The sequence below is a fragment of the Coregonus lavaretus genome (assembly GCF_964263955.1).
Source record: "Coregonus lavaretus genome assembly, chromosome: 5".
Classification (NCBI taxonomy): Eukaryota; Metazoa; Chordata; class Actinopteri; order Salmoniformes; family Salmonidae; genus Coregonus; species Coregonus lavaretus.
The window spans coordinates 22,953,520-22,968,667 of NC_139992.1; positions in this window are offsets into that span (position 1 = coordinate 22,953,520).

Here is a 15,148-nt window from a genome sequence, read left to right on the forward strand (position 1 = left end):
TATCGGTAGTTGTTCGTCTTATCCATGAACCACCTTTTTTACCACTACATCACTAATATTAATACAAGGAAGGAACCCCCCCCCCCCCTTTCTGGACCTGCCTCAAACTTAAACCCTGGTTACAGCCCTGCCTGTGTGTGTGTTGTGTGTGTGTATGCGTGTGTGCTTGTGTGTGTGTGTGCTTGGGTATAGATAGAGGCCTTAGTGACTCTATGAGACCACTTGATTTCACTGCCTTGGATCCTACTGCTTCCCTGTGGGAATATCCATTCCCCTCTCTCTCTCTCTCTCTCTCTCTCTCTCTCTCTCTCTCTCATCCTGATTGTCATCTCCCATGCCAGGCCTGTCTGCACATCAATCCCAGTCTACCTCTCCTTCTCTCCATCCCTCCATCACTCCACTCCTTGCCGGTTCTATTTGCTACTGAAACCAAGTACAGATGTAGTATTTTCATTTGATCACTCTTTTGTTGCTGAGAATGTTCCTGCATAGCAAGAAATGCAAACTTGTAGTGTATTCAAGGTTTAAAAAGTTGTAATGTCCGCTTTAAAATGTCAGACTTGATTTGCCCTAACTAAAAATGTCCATTGATTATAATCCACATAATAAATCAAATTTCCTGTTACTGCAGGATTATTTTCCTGCTGTAGCAAACTGGCTCAGATCCTACATCTGTAGGTATGAGAGCATTTCCCCTGTTGTTAGTATCTAAATGGATGCTATGGTTTACAGGTTTCTGCAGCAGCGCTTTGTCATCATGATGAAGCACTCAGACAAAGCGTAAACGCTGCAGCTAACTACCCTGGCCTGTGACTGATGATAGCCTAACCACACACTAGCCTCCCATGACTGTGGAGCTAAACAGCGACACTACTTAGTCACCTCAGCACAGCACAAGGGCCAGATGAGATAGGAGATGCTGGGTGAGGAACTAAACTGAGGAGCTAGGATTGTGTTAGATCAAAGATGGACAGTAATTAGATAGGGTTATAGGAGAGGCTGGTGGAAAGGATTGTTAATGTGAGGTGAAATGGCCATAACCTGGGGAAGACAGATAGATCTATTATGATGCAAGCAGGTGATAAAGCGAGGCCGGCTGGGTTATTTTTCACCAGCTGCTACGGTGTGGGAGGGAGAGAGAGGGGCAGATTACAGCAGGAAATAAATGGGCCTTATTAATGCTTTATCTGTTATCTCATTCAATAACGGCACCTTTATAATAATACGGTATGTGTGAGAGAGAGAGAGAGAGAGAGAGAGAGAGAGAGAGAGAGAGAGAGAGAGAGAGAGAGAGTGAGTGTAACACAGGCTGGATATCAGGGCAGAACAATAATAAGGAACTCTCTCTCTCTCTCTCTCTCTCTCTCTCTCTCTCTCTCTCTCTCTCTCTCTCTCTCTCTCTCTCTCTCTCTCTCTCTCTCTCTCTCACACAGAGAGAGAGAGACACACACACATACATGCATGTACACACAGTATGCACATACAGCCTGGTCCTGGTTAGACAGATGAATTAGCCTGCATTGCTCAGTGGTTTCTCTGTTGAACTAAAGCCTGTGATGTGATGTTATTAACTGAAAGCTGGTTAATATGTCTTATGAGGAGCAGATTGCAGACCAGCGCTACAGAACCGTTGATCTAAACGCGCCTTTCAGATGTTTCCCAAACCCAACGCCAATTCAGCCTCTCTCTCTCTCTCTCTCTCCCTCCCTCCCTACCTCCCTCCATCCCTCCCTCATATTGGGGTTATTTGTTTATGATAAGGTTCTGTGACATGCTGAGTGACGTAGAACCGTTCCATCTATCAGAGTCACCGGTCTGCCTGTTGAGAGTCCCGATGAGTGAGTGTTCCGTTAGAACTTTGAACTACACGGAACCCAAGGTGCATTCTATGGCTCTAGACTTCCCACATGTTTTGACCATTAAAAAATACAAACACGACTAATGTGAACCACAGATATGAAGGTTTTTGGTGTGTGTTTGAATAAAGAGGATTTTGATCCCAATCAAAGTTACCCCCAATTGACCCTGCAATGGCTCTAATACAATGCTTCTCCCTCAGTGGTCTAGTTCTATAATATAACTCAATGTATCCCAGCTCTGACTCTAAGCATTTCCTGATGGGGGCTGAGGAAACAAACATCTCATTAGAAGCCGACATTCCTAACGAACAAATAAATCACTGTTAGGCCTCTCTTTGAACATGGGGTTCCCACTGCACCGCACCAATAGGGACACACGCGCGCACACACACACACACACACACACACACACACACACACACACACACACACACACACACACACACACAGAGCCTGTTCCTTGGCACACAGCCTCTCCTGGGTTCCGTGCATCACAGTCCAGTGCTATCCCTGTAGACCTTAGCTCGCTGTTGTTTATTCACTTCTCTGTATCTGTGATCAGCAGGCTTACAGCCATACAACCATAAGTCTCAGCAATATGACTAATCATGTTTACACAAGACCCTTTCCTCTTTCCTTCTGCTGTACCTCTTACTCAGTTCATAGTGAAGGCCTACTCTAAGTAACCCCTAGTTTAATTCTTACATTTCAGAATGTGTGAAATGTTTAATAATAAATAATAATAATAATAATTATACATTTTATTTGCAACTTTCAAGAAACTAGAAGATACTTTTAATATATTTACTGTGTAAGAAATATAATAAAAATAGCAAATATAAACATGACATTACTAAGAGCAGTCTATTAAAAAAAGGTGCATGGCACCCAAAAAAAATTGTCCAGGGCCCAGATTCACAAAACAAAAGAAGTTCATAAGATAGTTCATCAGTGCAATTCCTCAACAATATCTTAAGATTGAATGATTTTCTTACGAACTTCTCAAATATCTTCTTACGAATCTTCTTAAGATGTTTGTTGCTAGGCAACTGATTTAGCTAGCTATCTAACTAGCAATGGCAATCATGTTAGCATATTTCCAATGAGAAATTGCACAAGAACATTTCCAATAACCTTTTTGAGGAATAGTAACTTTGCTTAACTTTCTTCCTAAGTCTGTGGTTAAGGAAAAATGGCAGTTAAGAGGAAATGTCTTCTTAAGAAGGTTTTGTGAATCTGGGCCCAGAAGTCTACGAAGACAGGTCTTTACCGGTCTTTTTATATCTTACACTATCCTCATAAGGATATATAAAATACTCAGAGTTTCCTGAATGTATTGTTCACATCAAAACACAGGTGCAGTGATCTTGATTGATGATTCTGTAAGTGTTTTTCTAAGGAGAGAGCTTTGTTTTGATGGCTGTCTATAAATATACAGTTAACATGAACCCAGAGACCCACTCACCCAGTGTCTCTCTCCCTCTCGCTCTCCCTCCCCCAATTTCTCTTTCCCTCTCTCTCTCTTTCGCTCTCTCACTCTCAACCTCTCTTTCTCCTCCCCCCTTCTCTTTCTCTCTCTCCTCTCTTTCTCTCTCCACCCATTCCTCCCTCGCTCCAGGGTCGCTGTGTTTTTTTCCATAATGATCTGCCCATTCTGGAGTCAGTCTGTCAGTTCAGAGTAAACAGAGGTCTGGAGGTAACATGTATTCTCCATCAGTATGCGCTAGATCCAGAGAGAGGGAGGGAAGGAGAGAGGGAGAGAAAGAGAGAGAACTGAAAGGGAACCAGCTGTTTGCAGACCTGTGTCAGGATTACATTTCTATCTCCTGAATATACGGGAAGTTCAATAATCACACAACACCAACGTCCAAATATGATTAGTATGGAATTATCTGGAATGATAATGATTTTTTACATGCAATTACGGTAGGGGAATTTTGGTCTGTAATTTCGGGTATTAAAATGAATGCAGGACATGGATGATTAACAATTATTCTCCTATCAATAGCTGTTCAAAAAGTTGTTGCAAAAGCTAATCTGAATGTACTGTAGGCTAACACACATCCTTGCACTGACATCCTAACTCTCACACACACACACACACACACACACACACACACACACACACACACACACACACACACACACACACACACACACACACACACACACACACACACACACACACACACACACACACACACACACACACAGACTTGATGAGGGTGGTCCATTGTGTGTGAGCTCCTTAGCCTCCGTCTCCCCCTGGGTTTACAGTTATGGTTATCATGGGATAGAAGTTAACGTATACCACAGAACTCCCCACAGAGAAACTAGAGAGCCATGTCAGAGACACACAGAGCCTTAGAAACACAGGGATTAGTGTAAACTGATGATACTATAGCAGAGGGAGAGGGAGAGGGGTAAATACACATAGCCTTAGTCCAAGCACAGACAGGCAACAGGTGAGCAACTCTAGCTTTCTCTCAGCACACTAACACAGACACATGAGATAAATACGATACAGGGGCACAGCTCAAGTTTTGCTCCAGACTGAAATTCAATTCCTCACACTAGAATGGCTCAGTCCAACTCTGTAAATAAGAACTTCTATCTTAGAACTCTTAAGGGCACCACACTATGATTAGCTACTTGCTATTAGCCACCGTTAGCGGATTTTTACCATTGTCCGTGGCCTGCACTACCTACCAGCCAGCTCTAGCCTGGACTATTATCAGCCAGTCTGCACTGTCTGCACAGCGCGTTATCGACCCAGAACATATCGGATTTTCTGCCGGAATCACTAAATCACTAGACCTTTAACACCTGATCATCGCAACTAGCTAGCTGCAACCAAATTGATGTTGTTGTTGGCTAATCAGCCTTGAGCTAGCCTCGAGTTAGGCACATCTCCTGGCTATCTACCACGAAGATCCATCTGCTAGCACCGGCCCGCTAGCACACGCAAACAACAGCTGTGCTTCCTGCTCGCTGTGCTGAAGCACCAATTCAAACTGCTCTCGGACTCACATATTGCTGTTCACTGGACCTTATGATCACTCAGCTGCACAGCTGATGCCTGCTGGACTGTTCCTTTACACGGTACCCTGTCCTGTTTATCTGTTTAGCCTCAGCCCAAACTTTCATCGCCATTACCAGTTGTTGTCTTAGCTCTCTCTAATAACACCTGTGATTACTTTATGCCTCTCTCCCATGTCAATATGCCTTGCCTATTGCTGTTCCAGTTAGTTCTTATTATACAATTTCAATATAGAACCCCAAGTCATTCTCAAACATTCTCAAGCTCGTTTGTTCCACCCCCCATACACGCCGAGACCGGCTCAATCGGTGCCTCCAGTGATGCTATCTCTTTCATTGTTACCCAACACTTAGGTTTACCTCCACTGTACTCATATCCTTCCATATCCTTGTCTGTACATAATGCCCTGAATCTATTCTACAACGCCCGGAAATCTGCCCCCTTTATTCTCTGTACCCAACGCACTAGAAGACCAGTTCTTAAAGCCTTTAGCCGTATCCTTATTCTAGTCCTCCTCTGTTCCTCTGGTGATGTAGAGGCTAACCCAGGACCTGCAGCCCCCAGTATCACTCCTACTCCCCAGGAGTTATCATTTGTTGACTTCTGTAACCGTAAAAGCCTTGGTTTTCTGCACGTTAACATCAGAAGCCTCCTTCCTAAGTTTGAGTTTTTCACTGCGTTAGCACACTCCGCCAACCCTGATGTTCTAGCAGTGTCTGATTCCTGGCTTAGGAAGGCCACCAAAAATTCAGAAATGTCCATCCCCAACTACAACATTTTCCGTCTAGATAGAACTGCCAAAGGGGGTGGAGATGCAATCTACTGTAGAGATAGCCTGCAGAGCGCTATCATACTATCCAGGTCTGTGCCCAAACAGTTTGAGCTCCTACTTCTAAAAATCCACCTTTCCAGAAATAAGTCTCTCACTGTTGCCGCTTGCTACAGACCCCCCTCAGCCCCCAGCTGTGCCCTGGACACCATATGTGAATTGATTGCCCCCCATCTATCCTTAGAGTTTGTACTGCTTGGTGACCTAAACTGGGATATGCTTAACACCCCGGCCATCCTACAATCCAAACTAGATGCCCTCAATCTCACACAAGTTATCAAGGAATCTACCAGGTACAACCCTAAATCCGTAAACATGGGCACCCTCGTAGATATCATCCTGACTAACTTACCCTCTAAATACACCTCCGCTGTCTTCAACCAGAATTTCAGTGATCACTGCCTTATTGCCTGCGTCCGTAACGGGTCCACGGTCAAACGACTACCCCTCATCACTGTCAAACGCTCCCTAAAACACTTTAGCGAGCAGACCTTCCTAATTGACCTGGCCCAGGTATCCTGGATGGATATCGATCTCATTCAGTCAGTAGAGGATGCCTGGTTGTTCTTTAAAAGTGCTTTCCTCTCAATCTTAAATAAGCATGCCCCATTCAAAAAAATCAGAACTAAGAACAGATATAGCCCCTGGTTCTCCTCAGACTTGACTGCCCTTGACCAGCACAAAAACATCCTGTGGCATACTGCATTAGCATCGAATAGCCCCCGCGATATGCAACTTTTCAGGGAAGTTAGGAACCAATATACACAAGCAGTTAGGAAAGCAAAGCCTAGCTTTTTCAAACAGAAATGTGCATCCTGTAGCACTAACTCCAAAAAGTTTTGGGACACTGTAAAGTCCATGGAGAATAAGAGCACCTCCTCCCAGCTGCCCACTGCACTGAGGCTAGGAAACACTATCATCACCGATAAATCTACAATAATCGAGAATTTCAACAAGCATTTTGCTACGGCTGTCCATGCTTTCCACCTGGCTACCACTACTCAGGCCACCAGCTCTGCACCCTCCGCTGCAGCTTGCCCATGCCCCCCCCCCGCTTCTCCTTCACACAAATTCAGACAGCTGATGTTCTGAAAGAGCTGCAAAATCTGGACCCCTACAAATCATCTGGGCTAGACAATTTGGACCCTTTCTTTCTAAAAATAGCCGCCGAAATTGTCGCAACCCCTATTACTAGACTGTTCAACCTCTCTTTTGTAACGCCTGAGATCCCCAGAAATTGGAAAGCTGCCGCGGTCATCCCCCTCTTCAAAGGGGGTGACACTCTAGATCCAAACTGTTACAGACCTATATCCATCCTGCCCTGCCTTTCGAAAGTTTTTGAAAGCTAAGTTAACAAACAGATCACCGACCATTTCGAATCCCACCGTACCTTCTCCACTATGCAATCCGGTTTCCGAGCTGGTCATGGGTGCACCTCAGCCACGCTCAAGGTCCTAAACGATATTATAACCACGATCGATAATAGACAGTACTGTGCAGCCATCTTCATCGACCTGGCCAAGGCTTTCGACTCTGTCAACCACTGCATTCTTATTGGTCGACTAAATAGCCTTGGTTTCTCAAATGACTGCCTCGCCTGGTTCACCAACTACTTCTCAGATAGAGTTCAATGTGGCCCTTCATTGGACACTGTGTTAACAAACCTCCAAACGAGCTTCAATGCCATACAACACTCCTTCCGTAGCCTCCAACTGCTCTTAAACACTAGTAAAACTAAATGCATGCTCTTCAATCGAACGCTGCTGGCACCCGCCCACCCGACTAGAATCACTACACTCGACGGGTCTGACCTAGAGTATGTGGATAACTACAAATACCTAGGTGTCTGGTTAGACTGTAAACTCTCCTTCCAGACTTACATTAAGCATCTCCAATCCAAAGTGAAATCTAGAATCGGCTTCCTATTTCGCAACAAAGCCTCCTTCACTCATGCTGCCAAACATGCCCTCATAAAACTGACTATCCTACCGATCCTTGACTTCGGCGATGTCATTTACAAAATAGCCTCCAACACTCTACTCAGCAAATTGGATGTAGACTATCACAGTGCCATCCGTTTTGTCACCAAAGCCCCATATACTACCCACCACTGTGACATATACGCTCTTGTTGGCTGGTCCTCACTACATATTCGTCGCCAAACCCACTGGCTCCAGGCCATCTATAAATCATTGCTAGGCAAATCGCCGCCTTATCTTAGCTCATTGGTCACCATAGCAACACCCACCCGCAGTATTTGCTCCAGCAGGTATATCTCACTGGTCATCCCCAAAGCCAACACCTCCTTTGGCCGCCATTCCTTCCAGTTCTCTGCTGCCAATGACTGGAACGAACTGCAAAAATCTCTGAAGCTGGAGACTCTTATCTCCCTCACTAACTTTAAGCATCAGTTGTCAGAGCACCTTACCGATCACTGCACCTATACACAGCCCTTCTGAAATTAGCCCACTCAACTACCTCATCCCCATATTGTTATTTATTTTGCTCATTTGCACCCCAGTATCTCTATTTGCACATCATCTCTTGCACATCTATCATTCCAGTGTTAATACTATTGTAATTATTTTGCACTATAGCCTATTTATTGCCTTACCTCCATAACTTGCTACATTTGCACACACTGTATATATATTTTCTGTGGTATTTTTGACTTTATGTTTTGTTTTACCCCATATGTAACTCTGTGTTGTTGTTTTTATTGCACTGCTTTGCTTTATCTTGGCCAGGTCGCAGTTGTAAATGAGAACTTGTTCTCAACTGGTTTACCTGGTTAAATAAAAATAAATCAATAAAGGTACACTCTAAACACAGTCCACAAACACATGGTACTGTTACAGAGGTGGTGCCTGCTCTGCAGACCATTTACAGTCTGTACATCTTACAGAGTAGAAGCCTGAGAAACAGAGTTTGAGTCCCAGAGACAGGGAGTAGTTGGGTTTGAGTGAGCTCAGTGTTAGTTGTTAGGCTGCGGCGAATAACACGAATAACGTTTTACAAATTGAATCAGCTGCCAGCAGGATTAGGTGACTGACTCAGTGTGCTGTGTATTGTCTTGGTGTAAATACAAGCACGCATGCACGCACGCACACACACACACGCACGCATGCTGTCACGTTCGTTCATGAACGGGTCAGACCAAGGCGCAGTGTGATATGCATACATGTTTATTTGACTTATAAACACAACGACAAAACAAGAAACGAAACGTGAAGTCCAAGGTACACAAACAACATACCTAACACGGAACAAGATCCCACAACCCACTAGTGCCAATAGGCTGCCTAAGTATGGTCCCCAATCAGAGACAACGAGCGACAGCTGCCTCTGATTGGGAACCACACCGGCCAACATAGAAATACAAATACTAGAATATACAACATAGACAATCACCACATAGAAAATACACACCCTGATTCAACAAATAAGAGTCCCCAGAGTCAGGGCGTGACACATGCACACACACACACACACACACACACACACACACACACACACACACACACACACACACACACACACACACACACACACACACAGTATCAATGTTCTGTGGGTAGTCTCAGTGTAAACAGATAATGTCGGCTGATGAATAGCATGTAATCAGACTCAGTTAGGGATTCAGTCTGTCAGGTGAGATTGCTAAACCGTGGTGCTTCGACGGTTAAAAAGCTCTGAAATATGCCCACTGTAAATACAAGCTGGGCTCGAGTTTCCACCCAGGAATTATATTGTGATAATCAGATTTGAGCCGTAGTGTGTGGGATGTCTTTCAGAGTGTGTAGAGCCACATGGGGTAGTAGTGTGGCTAAAGGTTGATGAGATACTGTACGTCTTTGTCTCTACAGGCCACACAGGATCTCTGTTTACTGTAGCATTTACAGCTCTAACATTGGAATTAAAAGGTTATCTAGCCATTCACCTGATAGAAGAATAGAGCTGAAATAGATGAATTACTTCGCCTAAACATGGCATTGGCTTTTTAACTATAAATATATTGCACTGTAGCGCACACACATACGCCAGTTGAACAATAGCAGACCATATGGAGTTCTACTGTTGAGACTGCAACAGAGTCTCCATTCTGGTGCAGCCGGTTATGACAGGCTATTAAATGAGAGGTCTCTCTCTGCTTCCAAAATCAGTAGAATAAAATAAAGATCACAGACCTTCCTACTGAAAACTAAAGCCAACTTGGAGATTGAAATGAATCTGTTAAATGACATTCTCATTTAAATCCTCTGACCTTAGTTTTCCAGGCTCCGATCAGAAGTGGACATACTTGATGTGATTGGACCTTGCTGGCCATTCAGAGTTTCCATAGAGGGGCTGAAGAGCTAGCAGACCATCACATGATTATCTATGTGTGATGGCCATACATACCTCTTGTAGAGGGGAAAGTAGGCAGAGTGCCATCGGTGTGTTTGAACTGGCCTGACAACATAGACTCACTGTCAGCCAAGAGACAGGGAGAGGAGGGGATGGGGGAAACTACCCCCTGATACTGAGAAGGCCTTTTCTCTTTCTCCCTTTCTCTTTCTCCTTTTCTCTTTCTCCCTTTCTCTTTCTCCCTTTCTTTTTCTCCCTTTCTCTCTCTCTGTCTCCATTTCTTCATCTCTTTCTCTCCATTTTTTGCTCACTCTCTCTCTCTCACACACAAACACAGACTCAAGCACACACGCACACACAAACAGGCAATATGTTAATGGGATTAGGTTGTCCCCCAAAAATACCAAACGTAATGCTGTACTACTCTCTCCTCTAGAGACTCAGTATCATGACATGTTAACTTGATGATGGATCCATTAACTCATGGTGTGGTCTTTCACCATCAATACACACTGATTCCACTGGAGCCCTGTCACTGTGTGTCGCTACAGATGACACACACACATACTCACATTCGCGCACGCAAACACGCGTGCACACACACACACACACACAGATGTCATGACTGCAACCGATTCCCTAAACCAGGGATCATCAACTAGATTCAGCTGTGGGCCGATTCTTTCTTGAGCGGATAGTCGGGGGCCGGAACATAATTACAAATAATTTGTAGACTGCAAATTAACCGCAAGAAGCCCAAACAGATATAATATTGGAATAAAACATAATAATTTCAAACCTTGCTTACATTTGTTTATGATCACGTGTCGCTCTATTATTCGTGGAAATACTTGGGAACAGATTTCCAAAATAAAAATCACTTGAAACTGATTTCCTGGTGTTTTTACAGTTTTTTATATCCAACAATGAAAATTCAACAACAACAAAAAATTAACCCTGCCCTAAGCTGTTTAGCTGACGGTAATTGTTGAAGAAGTTTCAGAGTTGGAATATAGTAAATACCTAACAGAACCTGGTTGGGTTGTTAATGTCATATTCTGTTCTCATGACATTAATATAGGGAGTGTGTGTGTGTGTGTGTGTGTGTGTGTGTGTGTGTGTGTGTGTGTGTGTGTGTGTCTATGGTTATGACATTAATAGGAAATCAAGAGGCTTTATCATTTCCCATTTGGAAATGAGTTCGGTCCTGTCTGAGGGCCAATAAAAGAACCCCAGACACACACATACACACACACACACACACACACACACACACACACACACACACACACACACAAACACACACAAGCACACACACAGTGAGTGGTGATCAGAAGAGCTATAACAGTATTTGACAATCAACAGTCAACCAAACGACGAGTCATTGTAAACGTCAGGCGGAATTAGCAAAGGAATAAATAGCTTTACCTTTGTGTGTGTGTCTGTGTGTCTGTGTCTGTGTCTGTGTGTGTGTGTGTGTGTGTGTGTGTGTGTGTGTGTGTGTGTGTGTGTGTGTGTGTGTGTGTGTGTGTGTGTGTGTGTGTGTGTGTGTGAGCAGAGCAGGAAGAAAGGCTGACTACTTCCTCCCTCCGGAGCCCTTTTGTCTGACGAGGCTCCGGCTAAAGAAACAGGGTGTGGCAGCTTTTAATCCTGACGGTGTGTGTGTGTGTGTGAGAGTAACTGAATATCCCAGTCTACACCTGTTTTGTACTGTATGTGCATACATTATATAGACGGTATGGATATACAGTATAATGGATATATTTTGGATATAGACGGCATAGATCAAATACAAATTATCTTCTAGTGAATAAATTATCTGGCTGGGATATGACCTCATGACTCATGAGTCTCATGAGTCTTTACCCTGTCTTCTGCAAGTACTTTTTTTTTTACTCAGCTTTAATGTTGCAGATAGATTGTAGGTTCTATCAATTTAATTGTTTGCATCATTTCTAATCGCACTTATTTATCTTTTTTTATTTTCTCTATACTCCCTTAACAATACAGTTTGCAGGTCCATCTGAAACCTAGTATTATGACTTAACAACCATTCCTGGACCTGATTTCAAAGCGAGCCATCGATGGACAGTACCAGAAAATATGTTATATTAATTATGTTTCCTTGTGGGAGAGTCTGCACCAGGCTGACTGTTCAATTCCCGTATATTGAGCAAGTATTTTATATAATTGCTTAAATTGAAATGAACGGATTGGTCAATTGTTGTTTTATATGTCAGTTCATAGACCCGATCACAAGGTATTGGGACATCAGAAACCTGTTCCCAACTGACTTGAATTGTATAAGGTATTGCTGTCAAACATTTTGATTTTAAGTGAAACTGATACATTTTTCGATTTATACTAATCATTTTAAGCCATTTATGATTTCTTCTTTATTTAATTGTCTCTTTCAATTTTGTGGCAAAGTCGCAAATGAATTGGTTATAATTTTGTATTGAGCATACACCTCCATACACTGTTGTTAATTGCTTGTGTAACATAATTTTACCGTTTTTGTTTGCAATGTCCTTCATAAATATTACATCCTTCTTGTACATTTTTTCCCCAATATTATATATTTTTTCTCTATCAGTACATTGCAGTTTAGCCATATTATTTGCTGTAATATTAGATCCACCTTTTCTGGAGGATGACATTGAAATTGTAGCCAACTCTGTATAACTTCATTTAAAAAGGATGATACTTTAAACAGGGATCCATTATCAATCCACCGAAAATGTAAGGTTTTAATCTGCAAAAAGTCAAAGAGCCCACTCTTAAATTTAAGATGGGCCTCTCTTAGTAGCTTGCTAGAAAACCAGTTTGGATTTAGATACAATTTTGGTACAATGGAGGCTTTAAGAGAGAGACTTAATGCCTTAATATTTAATATATGAATATGCTCATTTAACTTTATCTGGTTTGCCATTCCAAATAAAGTTGAATCTTTTTTTCTGGCATGATTTGAAAAATTATTCTCCTGGAGTCGGTAGAGTCATGAATAAATATGTACACGAAGCACATCAACTTCACAATCCGCCCATTTAATCGGGAGACCACATGGCAATTTAAAGTTTGCATCTTTTAGAGACCCAATCCGTAATATAGTACACTTATCATAGTTGGGTTTTAGTCCAGAGAAACTGGAAAAATTATCCAGGTCCTCAATGAGGCCTTTCAAGGTTGAAGATTGAGGACTCAAGAGAAAACTTGAATCATCGGCGTACATTGATACTTTTGTATTTTTAGTACCTTAATGTTATCATTGATCTGATTTTTAAAGCTAACAGTTCAATGGCCATAATAAATAGGTATGGTGACTGACGGCAGCCTTGTTTTACGCCTCTTTACAATTAGAAGTTCTCAGAGAAGTAACAGTTATTTATTATTTTACATAAAGGATTGTTGTACATTACTTTTACCCATCTTATGAGAGATTCTCCATAGTTGAGAAAATCCAGGCACTTATAAACAGATTCTAGACGTACTGTATCAAATGCTTTCTCAAAATCTGCTGTAAAGATAATACCTGGTTTCCCTGCATTCTCAGTTTTCCATTATTTCTAATAGTTGTCTAATATTGTCTCCAACACATCTTCCTTTTAAGAATCCCGTCTGATCGTGATGAATAATGTCCGGTAGTCCCTTTTTTATTCTATAAGAAATACATTTTGTCAATATTTTTGCATCACAACATTGAAGAGTGAGGGGCCTACATAAAAAAAAAAAAAACTGGGTCTTTGTATTGCCCCCCTGGCTCTGTCACGATCGTTATGAGATGCAGCGGACCAAGGCGCAGCGTGATATGCGTACATTCTTTTATTTAGGTACACACACGAACAAAAACAACAAAACAAACGATACGTGAAGTCCTGGGTTGAACACAAACCTTCCGGAACAAGATCCCACAATGACTAGTGCCAAACATGCTGCCTAAGTATGGTCCCCAATCAGAGACAACGAGAAACAGCTGCCTCTGATTGGGAACCACCCTGGCCAACATAGATCTACACGATCTAGATCAACAACATAGAAAATACAACATAGACACTACACACCCTGGCTCAACATTTAAGAGTCCCCAGAGCCAGGGCGTGACAGGCTCCTACTTTCTATTTTTGCTGTAAGTTTTCTGTCTGTTGACCGATAACGTTTTTGTTTTGGGATGAAAATGTAATTGAATGGCCTCTAAAGGCACACTTAAAGGCATCCGCTGAACCTGTATTGTACCGGAAAAAGTATTATGAATTCCTTAGTTTTTGCTAAGAAAGTATTTCATATTTACATGGAGGACTATTAGCTGATGGTCTGATAACATTCAAACCTCAATTGTACTTTTTTCACATTTGGCACCATAGAAAAGGATACCAGAAAATAATAAATCCATCTAGCTTGATTAATCCTCCTCCAAGTATATCTTACGATGTCTGGGGTTTTAAGCCTCCAAATATCCGTCAATTCCAACATGTCCATAATGTTCGTAATCTCTTTGAGAGCCAGAGGGTGATAGTTGGTAGTATGATTGCCTTTACGGTCCATCGACATACTAAAAACTGTATTGTAGTCCCCTGTAGCTCAGTTGGTAGAGCATGGCACTTGCTAAAGTTCAAAGGCACTTAAATATTTTGTCTTGCCCATTCACCTTCTGAATGGCACACATACACAATCCATGTCTCAATTGTCTCAAGGCTTAAAAATCCTTCTTTAACCTGTCTCCTCCCCTTCATCTACAACCTGATTGAAGTGGATTTAACAGGTGACATCAATAAGGGACCATAGCTTTCACCTGGATTCACCTGGTCAGTCTATGTCATGGAAAAAGCAGGTGTTCTTAATGTTTTGTATACTCAGTGTATATATATATATATATATATATATATATATATATATATATATATATATATATATATATATATATATATACATATATATAGTCTTGGCCACACTTAAATGTGCCCTAGTCAACCACAAATGTCCTATTTTTTGTCAGTATGTGTAATCTTCGACAGCAGATGGGTCTGGGTTGCTGCGTGTTCAGCCCCCATACCCATTCCCAACTGCTGCGTAGTG